This window comes from Balaenoptera physalus (assembly GCF_965194825.1).
Source record: "Balaenoptera physalus genome assembly, chromosome: 10".
Classification (NCBI taxonomy): domain Eukaryota; kingdom Metazoa; phylum Chordata; class Mammalia; order Artiodactyla; family Balaenopteridae; genus Balaenoptera; species Balaenoptera physalus.
The window spans coordinates 52,651,587-52,667,902 of record NC_138889.1 but is presented as its reverse complement, the minus strand read 5'-3'; the positions used below and the strand labels follow the sequence as shown (position 1 = coordinate 52,667,902).

General features: G+C 41.0%; 1 protein-coding gene across 3 annotated transcripts in view; it reads right to left on the bottom strand.

Annotated features, from left to right (window-relative positions):
* Positions 1-16,243, bottom strand: part of RAB30 (RAB30, member RAS oncogene family) — an 86,655-nt gene extending 70,412 nt beyond the window's left edge. Inside the window, exon 1 of one of the 3 annotated variants that reach the window (XM_082410285.1) lies at positions 16,023-16,243. The gene's annotated coding sequence lies outside the window, so the exon portion shown is untranslated. The remainder of the gene's footprint in view (positions 1-16,022) is intronic. The other 2 variants (XM_082410284.1, XM_082410286.1) reach the window with 2 other exon arrangements.
* Between the last annotated feature and the right edge of the window lie 73 nt (positions 16,244-16,316).

Sequence of the window (16,316 nt, the reverse complement as noted above, 5' to 3'; positions counted from 1 at the left end):
GAGACCCTCATGTAATCCTGGCAGAACGTCATGGTTGGAAGCCTCTGAGAATCAGGCAGCAAGCTCTCTCAGGACCCCAAAGACAGAATCTGGAGCAAATGAACTGAAGTTACTCTTTGCTGGGGAGGGAGAGGGGATCAAATACATAAACTTAGCTGGCCTCAAAAAGCATTCTCTCAGACGATTTTCATGAGCCGCTTCTGAGAGACAAATTGCCAAGATCAAACACACACATATTACCTGGGAAAGACGAAAAGGGAAAAAAAAAAAATAATGCTTTAGTAAAAGCCATTTATCCCTGGCAGCTGGTGATCCACCACCTCGGAAAGAAGACATGGGAAATTGGGAGAGCTGCCCTTTGGGGTGTTGGGAAAACTGAGGAGTGGGCCTCTCCTGAATATCACTATTTCCCAGGCTCCAAGGATGAGAGGGAGGTCCTGTACCCTGGTACTGTTCCCCCAGAAATAGAAAAATCCAGGATCCTGAAGAAACATGGGATAGTGGAAGGAGCAAAGGCCTTGATTTGAACAACTTGGGCTTGAGCCACTGCTCAGTCTCTTGGTAGCCGGGACCTTAAGCAAGTCACAACCTCTTTGAGCCTCAGTTTCAATATCTGTAAAGGATACAACACTGACCTTACAGGATTGTGGGGAGGATAAAACAAAATTATTAATGTAAAGGGCATAGCACAGTGTCTGATATATAAGAGCTGCTCAATAAATATTAGTTCTTTTCCCCCTCAATCCTCACTTCAATTCCTTAGTATTAGAATTCTAATACTTGGTCATTCTAATTCTTAGTAATTCACCAGTCCTTAGTAGTCTTGAGAGGATCATGTATATTGTCCAATACCTTGGCCATTTCACTTGCCTCTTTGAAATATAAACTATCTGTGACTTTAGCTGTGAACATCTCAAATAACTCCAGGCCCTTGGGCCTCTTATTAGTCTACTTCATGCTTACTAAATTCCCTTAGACAAACAAACAAACAAATGCAACCTTATAATCTTTCTCCAATCTGAAAGAGAATCCAAACCTTATGGATATTTGGCACATAGCTGCACTTAACAACTGGCAAATTCGACTAAACTTTCCACACGGCTTAAAATAAAAGAGTTTTGAGTTCACCAAAGCTTTTCTGAATTTAATCAATATGTAGTGTGCCTATGAACATAGGCACAACAGAAATGATGAGGATCTTGTGGTCTTCTTCTTCATTACCTTCCTGGTCTTTGGGACCATTTCCTCTTGACATCCACCTATCCAAGACAGGGCCATGCCCCTCCTCTAGGTCTTCTGTATATACCACTACCAGTGCTTTGACTGTACTACACAATAGTCATCTATTTTATGCCTCCTTCACTAGCCTACAATCTCCTTTCAGGCAAGAACAGTGTTCTACCAAATCTCGATTACCAGAACCTACCAACACAGTACCTGGTGTGTAACAGATTCTGAATTAATATTGGATCGATGGATGGATCGATGGATGAATAAATAAATAGGGTTTTTAGATCTGGGAGAAACCTTAGAAATAATCTAGTCTAATACAAGGGCTTCATTTCACAGATAAGGAAGCTGAGGCTGAGAGCTGTAAGATGACTCAGCCAAGGTAGCCTCAAAGGCAGCAAGAAGATGACAAGTGGTGGCAGTCACATGCCATTTTGACTGTGAGTTCAAAGGCACACATCGCTTCACACTCACCCCCAAGGGGAGGCAGTGTAGCTTGGTGGACACAGCATGGGCTCCCCGGTGACATCTTCTGCTACCTATCAGTCATGTGATTTTGGATAAATTGCTCCATCTCTCTGAGTCACAGTGGCTGCATCTGTTAATTGGGGCTATTAATAACTCCAGGGTTGTTGGGGGTATTAAATCTGCCAACATACGTAAAGTGCCTCGCATAGCATCAGCACTATGTGCTAAACAAATGTTTACTGAATGAATCATGAATGAGTCCCTGTCTAGCATACCACGACTTCATGATCCTGGCTTAGACTTTATACTTAAATCTCTGCCCACGTGGATGGTGGCTGGGACACCCATAATTATAGAGCCATGCACTTGGAGTTTGTTTCTTGCTGGAATTGGATTTGAAAGCCAAGTAGCCTCTGTAATGTTGTTCACTGTTCCTTTCACCTGGGTTGCCCTTCCTACCTTCCTCATTGCCACACAATTCTTACCTATCTTCCATTACCCAGCTATATATGCCCTGTCTAGAAAGCCCTCTCTCGTTCCTATGACGTCTTCAGTCCTTCCTGTCTCACTAATTACTTTCCACCCTAGAGTAGAGGGGTGTATCTGTTTGGTTTTTTAAATTGTGGCACAATACATATAATGTAAAATTTACCATCTTAACCATTTTTAAGTGTACAGTTCAGTACTGCTAAGTATATTCACATTGTTGTGCAGCCAATCTCCAGAACTTTTTCATTTTGCAAAACCAAAACTCTATACCCATTAAACAACGACTCCCCTACTGCTTCCTCCTCCCAGACCCTGGCAACCACCATTCTACTTTCTGTCTCTAGGAGTTTAATTACTCTAGGTACTTCATATAAGTAGAATCATACAATATTTGTCCACTTGTGTCTGGTTTATATCACATAGTGTAATGTCCTCAAGGTTCATCCATGTTGTAGCATGTGTCATAATTTCCTTCTTTTTCAAGGCTATTCAGCTTTGAACTACATTCAAGGCTGAATACATTGAATGATTATTCAGTATTCCATTGCATGTACATTCTACATTTTGCTTATCCATACATCTGTTGATGGACACTTGGGTTGCTTCCACTTTTTGGCTATTGTGAATAAGGCTACTATGAACATGGGTGTATAGAGGTATATCTGTTTTATCTCCTCTACTTAAGTGTGAATTTTTCAATGACAAAGTGTGGGTCTCAGTCACCTCCATAGTTCTCAAGGTGTCTGACACATGATGAGCACTCAATAAATACCTATCAAATAAATAAGACAGTAATCTGCTCCAAAGATGAAGTAAAAAAGTAATGATCTTCCACACAAATTTGCAAAATGGCAGTATTACACAGCAGAAAAGCACAGGCTTTGCAGTAAGACAGTCTTGATTTCTGGTCTTGGATCTGCTTCTTAGTCATATGATCTCAGACATGTTGCGTAAGCTCTCAGAGCTTCAGTTTCTTTATGTGGTTTTTGCCACAATTAAATACTATAACTTATGTAAAGCAGTTAGCACAGCACTTGGCACACCATAAACTCAAAAAATGTTTGCCAATATTATTATTATAAAGTTATATAATAAAAGTAACTTACTGCACATACAAACATGCCATTTAGCTTCCTGGCCAAGATGACTTTAAAAGCAAAGAACGTACAGAATTCTGAAACCAAACAATTTATGACAGGTCATAGTCAAAACAGAAAGACACTATACAGCAGTTACAATGAATCCAGATTAGTATCACTAAACATGGAATCTTGAGCTATACAGTTGTGGTTCTGGGAGCTGGAAACTTTGTCACATCAAAGGGACAGACTTAAATGTTGTACTAAGAATCGTCTCACTCACAAAGCAGCCTAAGATCTCATAAACGTTATTTGTGCTTGTTTGTTTGTTTTTAATTTTCTTTTTTTAAAAAATAAATTTATTTATTTTTGGCTGCGTTGGGTCTTTGTTGCTGCGCATGGGTTTTCTCTAGTTGCGGAGAGCGGGGGCTACTCTTCGTTGCAGTGCGTGGGCTTCTCATTGTAGTGGCTTTTCTTGTTGCGGAGCACGAGCTCTAGGTACGTGGGCTTCAGTAGCTGTGGCACGCGGGCTCAGTAGTTGTGACTCGCAGGCTCTAGAGCGCAGGCTCAGTAGTTGTGGTGCACGGGTTTAGTTGCTCTGTAGCACGTGGGGTCTTCCCAGACCAGGGCTCAAACCAGTGTCCCCTGCATTGGCAGGCGGATTCTTAACCACTGTGCCACCAGGGAAGTCCCTCATAAACGTTTTTTTAATCAGGATGACTTGAGGGTTTTTTTGGTGCCTTGGCTAAATCTATTTTGAATTTGATCATTCATGTTTTGAACATTTTAACAAAACGATGAAAGAAATAAATAGATCTTTATTGCTATTTCAGACAGAAGTATTTATTTCGATCTGTCTCAAAGGAAATTGAGTGTCCCCACCCCACTCCCAGATCTTCTTGGACATGAATTCCTTTTGAGGTTGCTATCCAAATTTTCCAGACCAGAAACATTCCTTCCAAAGTTAGCTCTTAGAAAGTAGAGTTCTTAAATCTTAGAAGGAAAATCTTATTCGAGTTTCTTTTTGTCTGCCAAAACAATTAACATTTGCCATGGCTAATTTAAATGGCTCTCTGAGACAAAATCAGAAACTCAGTTGTGTGGTGGAGGAGAGGGAAGGGAAGAAAAAGAAAAGGTAAGAGAGAGTTGCCCAAATGCTAATATTGGCCCAAATGTGACCCCAAGGGACCATAACTCCTAACTTTCCTAGGACAATCATGACTTCATGTAAATTTAACTCTATACTGAGATGATCTGTTAAATGGATGACTAAATGTGATGATATACATATATTTTGTAAGACCTTGCAATTAATTTATAAATAAGGGTAAAAATTCTTTGTCAAACCATGCGTACCAGTTTTGAATTCAGAACAATACTGTCCCCATATGCTAAGTGTCAATTTTAGTTTGGCTCCCAAACAACGGCTAAGGACTACTGCTGCCTTACCCACCCAGGATACCCAAATGACCTCGAGGCCCATTAGGTGAAAGGCACCAGGGTGAGACTTGAAACACAGGGCCCTGTTTAATCTTCACAACAACACTATGCTCTAAGTACTGATTTTGGTGATGATTGCACAACTCTGTGAATGTACTAAAAAACTACTGAATTGTATCTACAGTTAAAATGGGTGAATTGTGTGATGTGTGCATTATATCTCAATAAAGCTATTTTAAAAGTCAGCATTATAGGGCTTCCCTGGTGGTGCAGTGGTTAAGAATCCGCCTGCCAATGCAGGGGACAGGGGTTCCAGCCCTGGTCTGGGAAGATCCCACACGCGGCGGAGCAACTAAGCCCGTGCACCACAACTACTGAGCCGGCGCTCTAGAGCCACGAGCCACAACTACTGAGCCCGCGAGCCACAACTACTGAAGCCTGTGCACTTAGAGCCCGCGCTCTGCAACGAGAAGCCTCTGCAATGAGAAGCCCACGCACCGCAATGAAGAGTAGCCCCAGCTCACCACAACTAGAGAAAGCCCACGTGCAGCAACAAAGGCCCAACACAGCCAAAAATAAATAATTTTTTTTAAAAATTTAAAAGGCAGCGTTATATAAAATAGTAAATCTTAAGAAAGCTCACTATGTACACACACACCCCACTCACTCCTACTGCCCTGTACCTGTAACCATTCTGTTATCTTATATCCTTCCAAATTCAAATATATTTTCTTATCCCCACTTCTTTCACAAAGTATGCACTCTTCTACCCCAGCGTTCTTCTTTTCTTCTTTTTTTTGGATCATCCTTCTTTCACTTAAAAGATCCTTGGAGACCCTTGCATATCAGTACTTAGAGAAACCCTCATTCTTGTTTGTAGTTTAATAGCTTTCCCTTTTGTGAACATACCGATTTAATTAACCGGTTTCCCACTGATGCACACTTAAGGTTGTTTCCAATCATTTGCTATTAGCAACAATGATACAATGCTTGTGCTTTCTTTTCAACTTGGTTTTATCAGGTAACATTCTGCTCCTGGACTGTCAGGAGACAGCACCAATAGCAGGAACCACTTCAGAGTTAGTTGGAACAGGGTCTGCATCTAACCTCCTCTGCTAATTAGCTACTAACTACATGCCTCTAGGAAACTTACTTGTATTTTCCAAGCCTTAATTTCCTCACTTCAATTTCCTCGCTTCATAGAAGTGGGCAAAATTCCACCTACTTTATCAGTTTGCTTTTAGGGCTCAATAAGATAAGACTGGCTCCCACTGGCCAAACTTGGGACAATTTTTGTATCAAAAAGCATAAATATTGGGGGAGGGGAGGCAGAAGGTTGGTAATGGATTATAACACATTGGGGGGAAAAGAATCCAGGAATCCAAGTGATACTAAAAAATAAAATAAAAATAAAAAAATAAAAGAGGAGGGGAGCTGAAAGCTAATCTATCAGAAAAATGCCAGGAAACAAATACAGAAAAAATTCACTGCCTAAATTTTTTTTAATAAAATAAATTTTATTTATTTTATTTTAAAAAAAAAAGAAAAATGTCAGACTCTGACAAGTACAGGTTTCTGGTAACTGACTATACTGCTGAACTGAATGAATAAGCATTTTCAGAACTCTAATGGAAAACTGATGAATTCATAAAAGTTCTAACAAAAGATCAAGATGAAAAAAAAATTAATTACATGGGACTGAGTGAACTGATGAGGATGATTATAATTTTTGTGACTTTCTGTTTGAATAAAAAAAAAAAAATCCCACAAGGACTCAGAGGCAAAAAATATACAAATCAATTTTCACTGTAAAGTAAAGGAGCTGTTACAGTGGAGGATTACTGGACTGAATGTCAATATTATGACATAGTATGAGTGTGTTTCGTGTTTGGTAATTGCAATCATTGTTGCTTTTGTTGTGGTCATCCATTTACAATGCTTGGTGTCAGTTTATTTATCTCTTGTAAAAATAAAATACAGTGTGTGTGTGTGTGAAAAAAAAAAAGAAAAAAGAAAAATGTCAGGAAACAGATACAGAACGGAAGAGCGAATTAGAAAATCATCCTTTAATAGATGTTAATTAACCTAGGCCAGGATTATCAATAGATGTTTAAACCACAGAATGAAAGTTTTTGAGGAACAGGATATCCAAACAATCTCAAAGTATCACCCCACAGACAATTTCATTAATTACAAAGAGAAAAGGGTTCCTTTACAATGCAGATATCAGGCAATGTCACCTCATCCAAAATACAAACCTCAAGTCACCACTGACATGACAAACTGACAGAATGTGTCACCTAATGTGATGCAAGGGGAGGGATGCAGCATCGCCTCCAGGGAATTCTTACCACGAATGTTTAATCTGAGTCTAAGAATGAGAAAACAATCAGACAAATCCAATCTACAGTCTACAAAGCAGCTTAGATCAAAATGTCAATATTATGAAAGACAAAAAAGGCAGGGAGACTTTGCTACATTAAAAGAAACTAAAGAGACACGACTACATTGTGTAAGTAATCCTTACTAGATCCTGGGTCCCCCTCCCCCCAAAAGGTTATAAACAACATTGGAACAACTGGGGAAATCTGAAAAATATTATTGTTTCAATATAATGATATTGTGGTTACAGGGGAGAATGTCCTTGTTCTTTAGACATACATGCTCCCGTGCTTAGAGGTAAAGTGTTGTGGTGTCTGCAACTCACTTTCAAATGGTTTAGAAAAAAAAAAGTGTGTGTGTGAGTATGTGTGCGTGTGTGTGTGTGTGTGCACGTGCATGCGCAGAATGGTAAAGCAAACAAATCTAGATGAAGGGTGTAAGAGTGTTCACTGTAATACTTTTGCAATTTTTCTGTATGTTTGAAAATTTTCAAAATAAGTTGGGGAAAAAAATCAAACCAAACATGTAAAACACCTGACACCCAGTAGGTGCTATGATTGTTCCCATCATGGCTTCAACTAACTCAATAGATCTACAAAAAGCTCCTCCCCCGTGCCCATGGGTAAAATAAACCAAATCAAAGTAAACACCACCAGCCAGCCAGTCCTGCCTTCAGAATGCTTACACTTTTGATCAGATGGCAAGGCAAAAACAGGAAGCAGCTGGAGATGAAGTAAGGTTTTGGTTCCAGAAAATCTACCTGGGGCCTACGACTGCAAATTTTTTTAAGTTAGGTAACTTTAAAAAACAAAACAGAACCAGTTACTTAACGTCACTAAGAATTGTTTCCTCATTTACATGGAAAAGTGGAGCTAAAATCTACCACCCAGGTTGAGAGAATAAGACAGCATACATAGTATACCTTTGTAAAGCATATAATATTGAAGACTCTCATTAAAAGATATTAGTCTCCTAGAATAAAAGCAGAGAAGGAAAGCTCCTGGATGGTTCCACCTTTGTTTCCCTATCAGAACACCCAGCAGAAGAATTTGCATTTAGCTTATGCTCACAAATATTGGATGAAGATGTAATAATAAGACATTATGAGACAGAATGCCTAAAGAAAGTCTTTTGGGCAACAGATGCCACTGGAATTAGAGGAAAGATTAATATGAGCTGGCCCAGCCAAAGACAGCAACACCTTAACAAAAGCACGTATTTATGTGCACATAAATTTGCCAAAGCCCTATTACACACATTATCTCATCTGAGCCTCACAATAATCCCCATTTTGAAGATAAATAAACTGAGGCTTGAAAAGACAAATTACCCACCTAGCACACAACTCAAATTTGTGTTTGCTCAACCCAGTCACAGAAGAACGAAAATAACTGGCTAAAAGAATGGAAATAATTCACAGCTCAGCGATCCCAGGGTCTCTGTTGGGACAGTGAGTCACTGATGGCCACTCCTAAACTCAGACCTTTTCTACAAAAAAATGCCAAAAATCTGCCTTGGGATTGCTTCTATGGATATTCAGAAAGATGAAAAATCAGGCCTTTTAACCACATGCTTCAGATATTAAAACAGTGGAGCTTAAATTCGCCTTTCTTGTGTGGTTATGTGACGGAGATGGAGAGGAAGTGAGCAGAAGAGGTTATTTTCACTTCAAGGTTGATGGTGTCCGCATTTTAGTGAAGTTAACCTTAACTCAAAAATAAAATTTTTCTGCAGAATTTTCTGGGGGAAAACTCTTGGCTGCTTTACTATTTCAGATCACTTTTTAAACATCCTGCTGTGTTGCAGACTGGGAAATATATTTTATTTCTCTCTTCCAGAGGTTTCCATGTTATTTACATATCAACCTTTACTACAGCCATCACAAAAACCAGCAGGAACTCTCAATTCCATTTTTCCCCACTTTCTGTCCACCCATCACAACTTCCTTCCCTTAGTAAGAGAGGGTAGCCCAAGTGGCTAATGGACTTGACAAACGGCAGTGTCAAAGACTGCGATAAGAATTTTTTTTAATACTTATTTTATTTATTTTGGCTGCACCAGTCTTCGTGACAGCATGCGGGATCTAGTTCCCCGACCAGGGATCGAACCTGGGCCCCCTGCATTGGGATCTCAGCGTCCTACCCACTGAATTTAAATCAGGGGGCAATTAAAGGGAAACTGTCCGTGCCCTTTGACCCAGCATTTCTACCCCAGAAATGAATCCTACAGAAATATTCCCACAAGTTCATTACAAAAGGATGCATGCTCAAATGCTCACTGCAGCGGTGTCCAACAGCCACTGAAAAGGGCAAGTTTGAGGAACATGCAAATACATGGGGCAAATGCCTGAAATATATTAAGTAAAAGAGCAAGCAGAATACGTATTATAATAATATCATTAGCATATGTGTGGGACAAAATGACAGCCATCCACATCAAAATCACAACAGTTGACTATGGGGGGTGGAATCAAGGGAATTTTCCCTTTGTACAGTAGTTCGTTGTATATTTCTGTAATGAATTTTGCTTAATCTTACGTTATGTCTAGAATCAAAACACTAATTTAAGATATATATTTATGTGCTTTTCATGGCCTTTCCTCTTTGCAGTCAAACGCTCTACTCCTGAGTTATAGCCCCGCTTATCTTTGTTCTTCACTTTGGAAGCAGCTAGCATTCTACCTGCATTACTACCTCTAGAAATAAAGAGTGCTGGCTGTAGAAGTTTGCACTCTTAGGGAATGACAGAATCATGGTTAGAAAGGACGGAAAAGATCACCTACAATATCTGCCAACAAATGGTATTCCAGCCCATAGGCTAATTAAATATGTGCAGTGATCAAGAGAATCACTATCTTCTGAAGCAGGCCTTGATGTCTTCTAGCTTTGCTGTGACATTCCTAAACATGACATTCAGGAACAGGCAACTGACCTGGACACCAATATCCACAATGTGGCAGGCTAAGCAGACAGAATCATTATCACATCCAAGAAAACTAACATTGTTACACTGTCATCTCCTATGCAGCTCCCATTCAAATTTCCCCAACTGTCCCCACAATGTCCTTTATAGCTTTTTTTTTTTTAAGCCCAGGATCCGATCAAGGGTTGCATGTGGCATTTGGTTGTCACAGCACTTTAGTCTCTTTTAATCTAGATTAGTCCCCCATTCATTTTGTTTTCTTTTGTTTTGTTTCTCTTTCATGACATTGACATTTTCGAAGATCGCAGGCCAGCTGTTTTGCAGTATGTCCCACAATCTGGACTTGCCTGATTATTTCCTCATGATTAGATTTAGGTTAAACATTTCTGGCAAGAATTCTACCTTGGCGATGTTGTGTACTTCCCATTGCATCAAGTTGTCTAGTTACACTGAGTTATCTTTTTCTTCATTGTGTCACTGTGGGTACCAAGAAAGCATCAGCCAATAAATAAAATATGTAAAATAATAAATAACGTCAAAAACAGCTTCAATGATCACCAGCTATTCCAGGCACACTGCCAGACATTTCAAAATGTATTATCTCATTTAAACCTCACGACAATCACGCAAAGAGGTTCAAAGAGGTTAAGTCACTTGCCCAAGGACACACATGTAGTGATAGAAAAATGCACACATGCACATGTGAACTCACTCACACTCACACACACACACACACACACACACACAAACAAATGATCTCTGGGGTTCATGGTCTTCCTGAGGATCTTCCAGGGACAAGTTAAGAAGCCCTACCTTAAACTAATCTTGAGGAGTCCTACCTAGCTTTCAAGGGTTGAATTCCTGTGAAGAATAAACTGAAAATAAATTATCTGTTGTCCATACAAAATTCTTCCACGCTTGGAAATATTTGGAGACGGGCCACCTTTCCACCATAGCCAAGAAAATAGGGCAACGGTTCCATAAATTATTTTAACATTCTGGTATTTGTTTGTCTTGTTTTTTACTATTCTGCAACAAAATAAAAAATATAAAGTAGAGAATTTTTCACAAAGCTAAATATATTTTTAATTTTAAAATTATGCTCTTTCTACAACTTTTGATATAAAATGTCCTTTATTTCATGAGATAGAGCGAAGGAGGACATATTTTTTAAATATCTTTACTACAGAAAAATAACTATTGGCAACAACTCACCCAATTTTATCTTATTTTTTGTATTTTTACTTATCTATAGAATTCAAAAGTATGAAACCCATTGATCTAGGGAATTCTATACAATCAAAATTATTTTTGAGAAACTAACTGGAATAAATGAAGTTCGGCCCAAAAAGAAACCAGATCTGAAATATTTCTGAAATTTCCCTTTAAGTCATCCAAAAAAACATTTCAAAAGCTTGGGTGTCCTCATTTTAATGCATTTGTTAAAACCATTTTATATTTGCATTACTCATTGCCATCTTCCGATATGTTGGTATTTCCTGCTTTTGAATGGGCCCTTATGACTTAGATTCGTTTATTCATTCTACAAACATTCAGAGAGTCCCCAGTTTGTGCAAGGCACTCTATTAGGTGCCTGGGAACCCAGACTGGTGAGTTTTTTCTTGCCTCCGTGTCTCAGGTCAAAGGTCAACAACTTTGTGACCACTGCTCCTCCCCCACCAAGGAAGCATGAAAGTCCCCCTTGGGGCTGTGCTCTCCTAGCACTGCCTACAAACCTCTCTGTGTGTGATTATACGTTTATGTTCGGCTCCCTCACCTGAGCAATTTTTCCAAAGCAAATACTATCTTATTCAATGCTGTATTCCTAGCACAGTGCACGTATACCTGGTGATCAGTATAAATTAGTGGAATAAATATATCTTATGATGAGGAAACTAAAGCTCACCAAAAAAATATGACGTGTCCAAAATCATACAGCTAATAAATAAGTAGTGCTCAGTCTTAGAAAGCCTCACCAGAGCTCTCTTCCATTCCACCATGCTGCATCCTACACACAGGGTGAGTGAAAGATCTTAGATGTCTTCCTGGAACCTCAAACTCAATATGACCAAAAGTCCCTCCTCCTTGAAAAAACAAACAAAAATCTGGTCCCCAGATAATGTTACCTTTCTCTTGTAAGCGGCATCTCCAGTGTCTCAAGGAAAAACTCAAGTCATCTCGACTCCCTCTTTTCCCTATACCCACATCCAATCAGTCTTATCACTTATAATCTTCAAACCTAGTGTCTCTCCAATCTCTTCCCTTCTCTCCTAGCCCCTGCCACCACCCTAGATCCAAGCCACCACCATCCCACACGTAGACTACAAAAATGACGTGCTACCTCATCTCACATTCACTTTGGCTAATTCTCTCCAGTCTCTTTCCCACTTAACAGCCACCATGATGGTTTTAACATCATTCTACCTGCATATGTAATTCATCTAGCTAATTAAAGCCATTCACTTAAGATAAAGACCAAATTCACCTGTGGCTCAGAAAACTGCCCACTATCTAGACTCTGTCCACCTCTCCAGCCTCATTCGTCTTCATTCTGGTCTCTCTCCCTTGCTCTGCCCCCATATACTAACCTTTTAAATCCTCATATTTATCGCTTTCCTTTGTACTTTGAACATGCAGTTGCCCTTTGTCCCCATTCTGAGCACCTCCCACTGCCGTCCTAAATTACTTACACTCACTGTCCAAGTCTCTTGAAATGTCACTTCCTACAGGAAGCCTTCCCTGATTCTCCCAGACAAGGGAAGCGCACCACATTAGGCATTTCTATCCCACCTTGCAGTACATCCCACTTTGGCAGGAGCATTCATCACACCTGCAATTACTTCTCCAATGATTATCTCCCTTATTAGAACATAAGCTCCATGACGGCAGTGGAAGCGTCTCTTTTCACTGAGGTATCCAGTCCTTAGAATATAGTAGCTGCTCACCATATCTGCTGACAGAAGGACAGGCTGAGGCCATAACATCAGGACAAGTTAAACAAGGGGAAAGGATTCTTATCCCTTTGCAAAGGATTTAAACTAAGGGAGAGGACTTCCCTGGTGGCGCAGTGGTTGAGAATCCGCCTGCCAATGCAGGGGACACAGGTTCAAGCCCTAGTCCGGGAAGATCCCACATACCGCATAGCAACTAAGCCCGTGCACCACAACTACTGAGCCTGCACTCTAGAGCCTGCGTGCCACAACTACTGAAGCCTGCGTGCCTAGAGCCTGTGCTCCACAACAAGAGAAGCCACTGCAATGAGAACACGTGCACCGCCACGAAGAGTAGCCCCCGCTCACCGCAACTAGAGAAAGCCCACGTGCAGCAACCGAAGACCCAATGCAGCCAAAAATAAATACATAAATAAATGTTTAAATAAAATAAAATAAACTTAAGGGAGAAAGAAATGCATAGTTTTTCAAGGTCACAGAGATAGCAGTGATAGGGCCAAAACTAACCTTCCATTCTGCTTATTTCTCCTCCCTAAAACACTAAAAAGCCTGTGTAGGAGAGGGCACAGCTTAGAAGAAGGGATGAAAAGATGGTGAGTGAGAGGTCCACGATGACAGCTTCTGAATCTGCCTGTCACACTAGTTGCCTCCAGATGGGCAGCAGTTAGACTTTTCATGCCTAGAGAAGCACTGTCTTACACAAACATAACCACTACCACATCCTTCTCCTTAATAGGAAGTTTATAAAATAACAAACTTCTTTCATCCACAAAGGAGAAGAAATAACAGGAGGAAAAGCTGTTGCTGCTCCAAGCACCTTAAGAAAAAAAAAAAAAAAAACCCAAATGGCTAGTTTGGCCACCTGGGTCTGCTCCTCAGCAATTAACAGGGAAGGGAGGGGAAAAGACAGTCTTCCCACCACATACTAAAGCAGGGAAAGGAAAAAAAAAGTATTAAATGAGGCAGAAGCCATTCAAAGTCTACTTATTCTTTGGGAATTATGAGAACATTTTGCATAGAGCATTTAAAAACCTCGCTAATGCATCGGCAGCTCTTAATACAGGTACCAAGGAAAGGAAAAGTGGCATGAGCTCAACTGGAACAGTTCACTGTCCACGTGCTGCTGAGGCCAAACTATGTCTGTCACAGAAGCCACAAACCAGGCCAAGGGGTCAGGTTCGTTGCTGTTCATCCTGCCAAGCACCAACTGCAAGAAAAAGAAAAGGCAAAGCCTCTTCAATGAGGACTCTGTAGAATAACTATTAGCACAGTCTCATTCACCCTGGAGTTTCTGGGTGAAGTAGGGAAGGGATGAGAGGGTATTCAGAGACTGGAAAGTGACTTAGAGAAAGAGTTGTCATCTACTGGTGATAAGGGGGAGATTTTGAAACACAGAGGAAAAATGAGAATTGCAAATGGAGAGGCAGGGAAAGAAACTGGAAGAACTTCAAGAGACACAGAGGGGTGGGGAAAGGAAGGTACAGCGGGAAGGATGCTCAGCAAAGCAGACAGTAAGCAACAGAAAAACAGAGAGAGAAGCAAAGCCAGGCAGTCCATCTTTTCCCAAATCCCAAAGCTGCTCATTGCATCCCAATAAATCACTCTACCACAAAGCCCATACAATGGACTGTCCTTTGCATTCAGTAACAAGCAGCATTTAACGAAGCATCGCCCAGCTGCAACTTTGGAGACCTAAGGGTCTGAATTAAAAATGAAAAAAATTGGTTCAGCAACAGAAGACAACCAGTAATGACTTTCCCCCAATGCCTGCCTTGGCTATGAAAGGTTTAGCATTTTGAAGTTAAGCATAAAACACTCTGGCATTTCTCCTTTTGACATTCCAAGAGGGGGTGTGGTTGACCCCAGGTCCATTCATTTCCAAGGTTGTAGATCTTTCAGCTAAGACTGGCCCCATCTGTTCTGGAGTCAGCCAGCTGTTTATTTCAAAATAACATATTTATTGTACTAATCATCCTACTAACTCTTACAAGAAGAGAGCCAATATCATACGGGTCAAAATGCTCTCTGTCTTGTTAAACGTGTCAGTTTGTTTAAAAACCAAAACCAAAAAGCAAAAAAAACTCTACTATCCTCCTCGGTTTCCACCTCCAGGATCACTCTTCCACGCGTACCTTTCAGTAATGGCAAATGAAGGTTAATGGCGCTTCTAACTTTTCCTTTCCCTAATGCTTTAAAATGAAACGGAGTGTCCCTAATGATCCCTTCTCCAAACCGTTATTTGTGCCTGGTGACTGTGCCTCAGGAAACGTCAGCTCATTATGGTACCATTGTCAGTGGCAAGGAGCCTATTGCAATGTAATTTAAAACACTCACACAAGCACAAATCTGTCGGCTCCACTTCCAAACAATCCTGAAATCCTGCAGTTGGAAGAAGAAAAACACTTAACAAAAATGCTGCATGTAGAAGCCCAAGAGAACCTTCCCCAGACACGTGAAATGTTTCTGACAGGCACGGAGTGCACCATTAAAGGACACTGTCACCTCAAATCAGCAGAAAAGGCGAGACAAACGACGTAGACACACACACACATAAAATAAAGCCCCACAAAACTTAACCTACTGAGAAGCACGCTCATCTTAAAAATGAATAGTGTGTGCTCGCCCAAGTGACATGAAATGTTCCAAAGTAGTGCGACCACATTAAATCACTGTCTCCATTTCTCCCCACGCATCACCCCTTCCCACTCAAATCTCAGCACTCGGGCCGTGTGTGACAGGATTGCAGTCCCCCAACCTCTGCCTCCCTCTGATTTTCCAAGAGCACTTCCCAACGTCCTCCCCAGCCCAGCCCCCTCTCCCAGCCTCCAAAAAGGTTGAGGGGAGTTGCGACTAGGGAACTGGCAGGCATCGGTCCTCCGGCGGGGGAAGGTTGCTGTAGTTGTTCTTTGCAGTGACCCAAATTGCACAGAGCTTTTCGCTTAGCAGCGTTTGCGAGCACCTCCTCAGTCCTCCCGCCCCCACCTTCCCAAAAGAAAGCCTTGAGAACTAAGCGGGAGGAATAACTTGGTAAGAACCATTTGAATAAATCACTTCAACTCACCTGGTTTGGGATTTTTCTCCCCACCCCAGGCATAAACAGAAAGGATGTGCGAATGAGTCACGCACGCAAGGGAAGGTGTTGCGATGTCCTAAGTCCAAGGGCTGGAGTCAATCCCTGCCCTGGTGCTGCTGCTACTCTTAGCTCAGCTGGAGCGAGCGGCAATCGCAAGCCTAGCAGCAGCAGGGGGGCGGATAGACCTTAGCACAATGAATGCAGTGGGGTTTTTGCAATGACATCATCCCTCTGTCCAAAAGGCCCCAATAGCCATGCTCAGGTGCGGTGCATTCTAGGAAT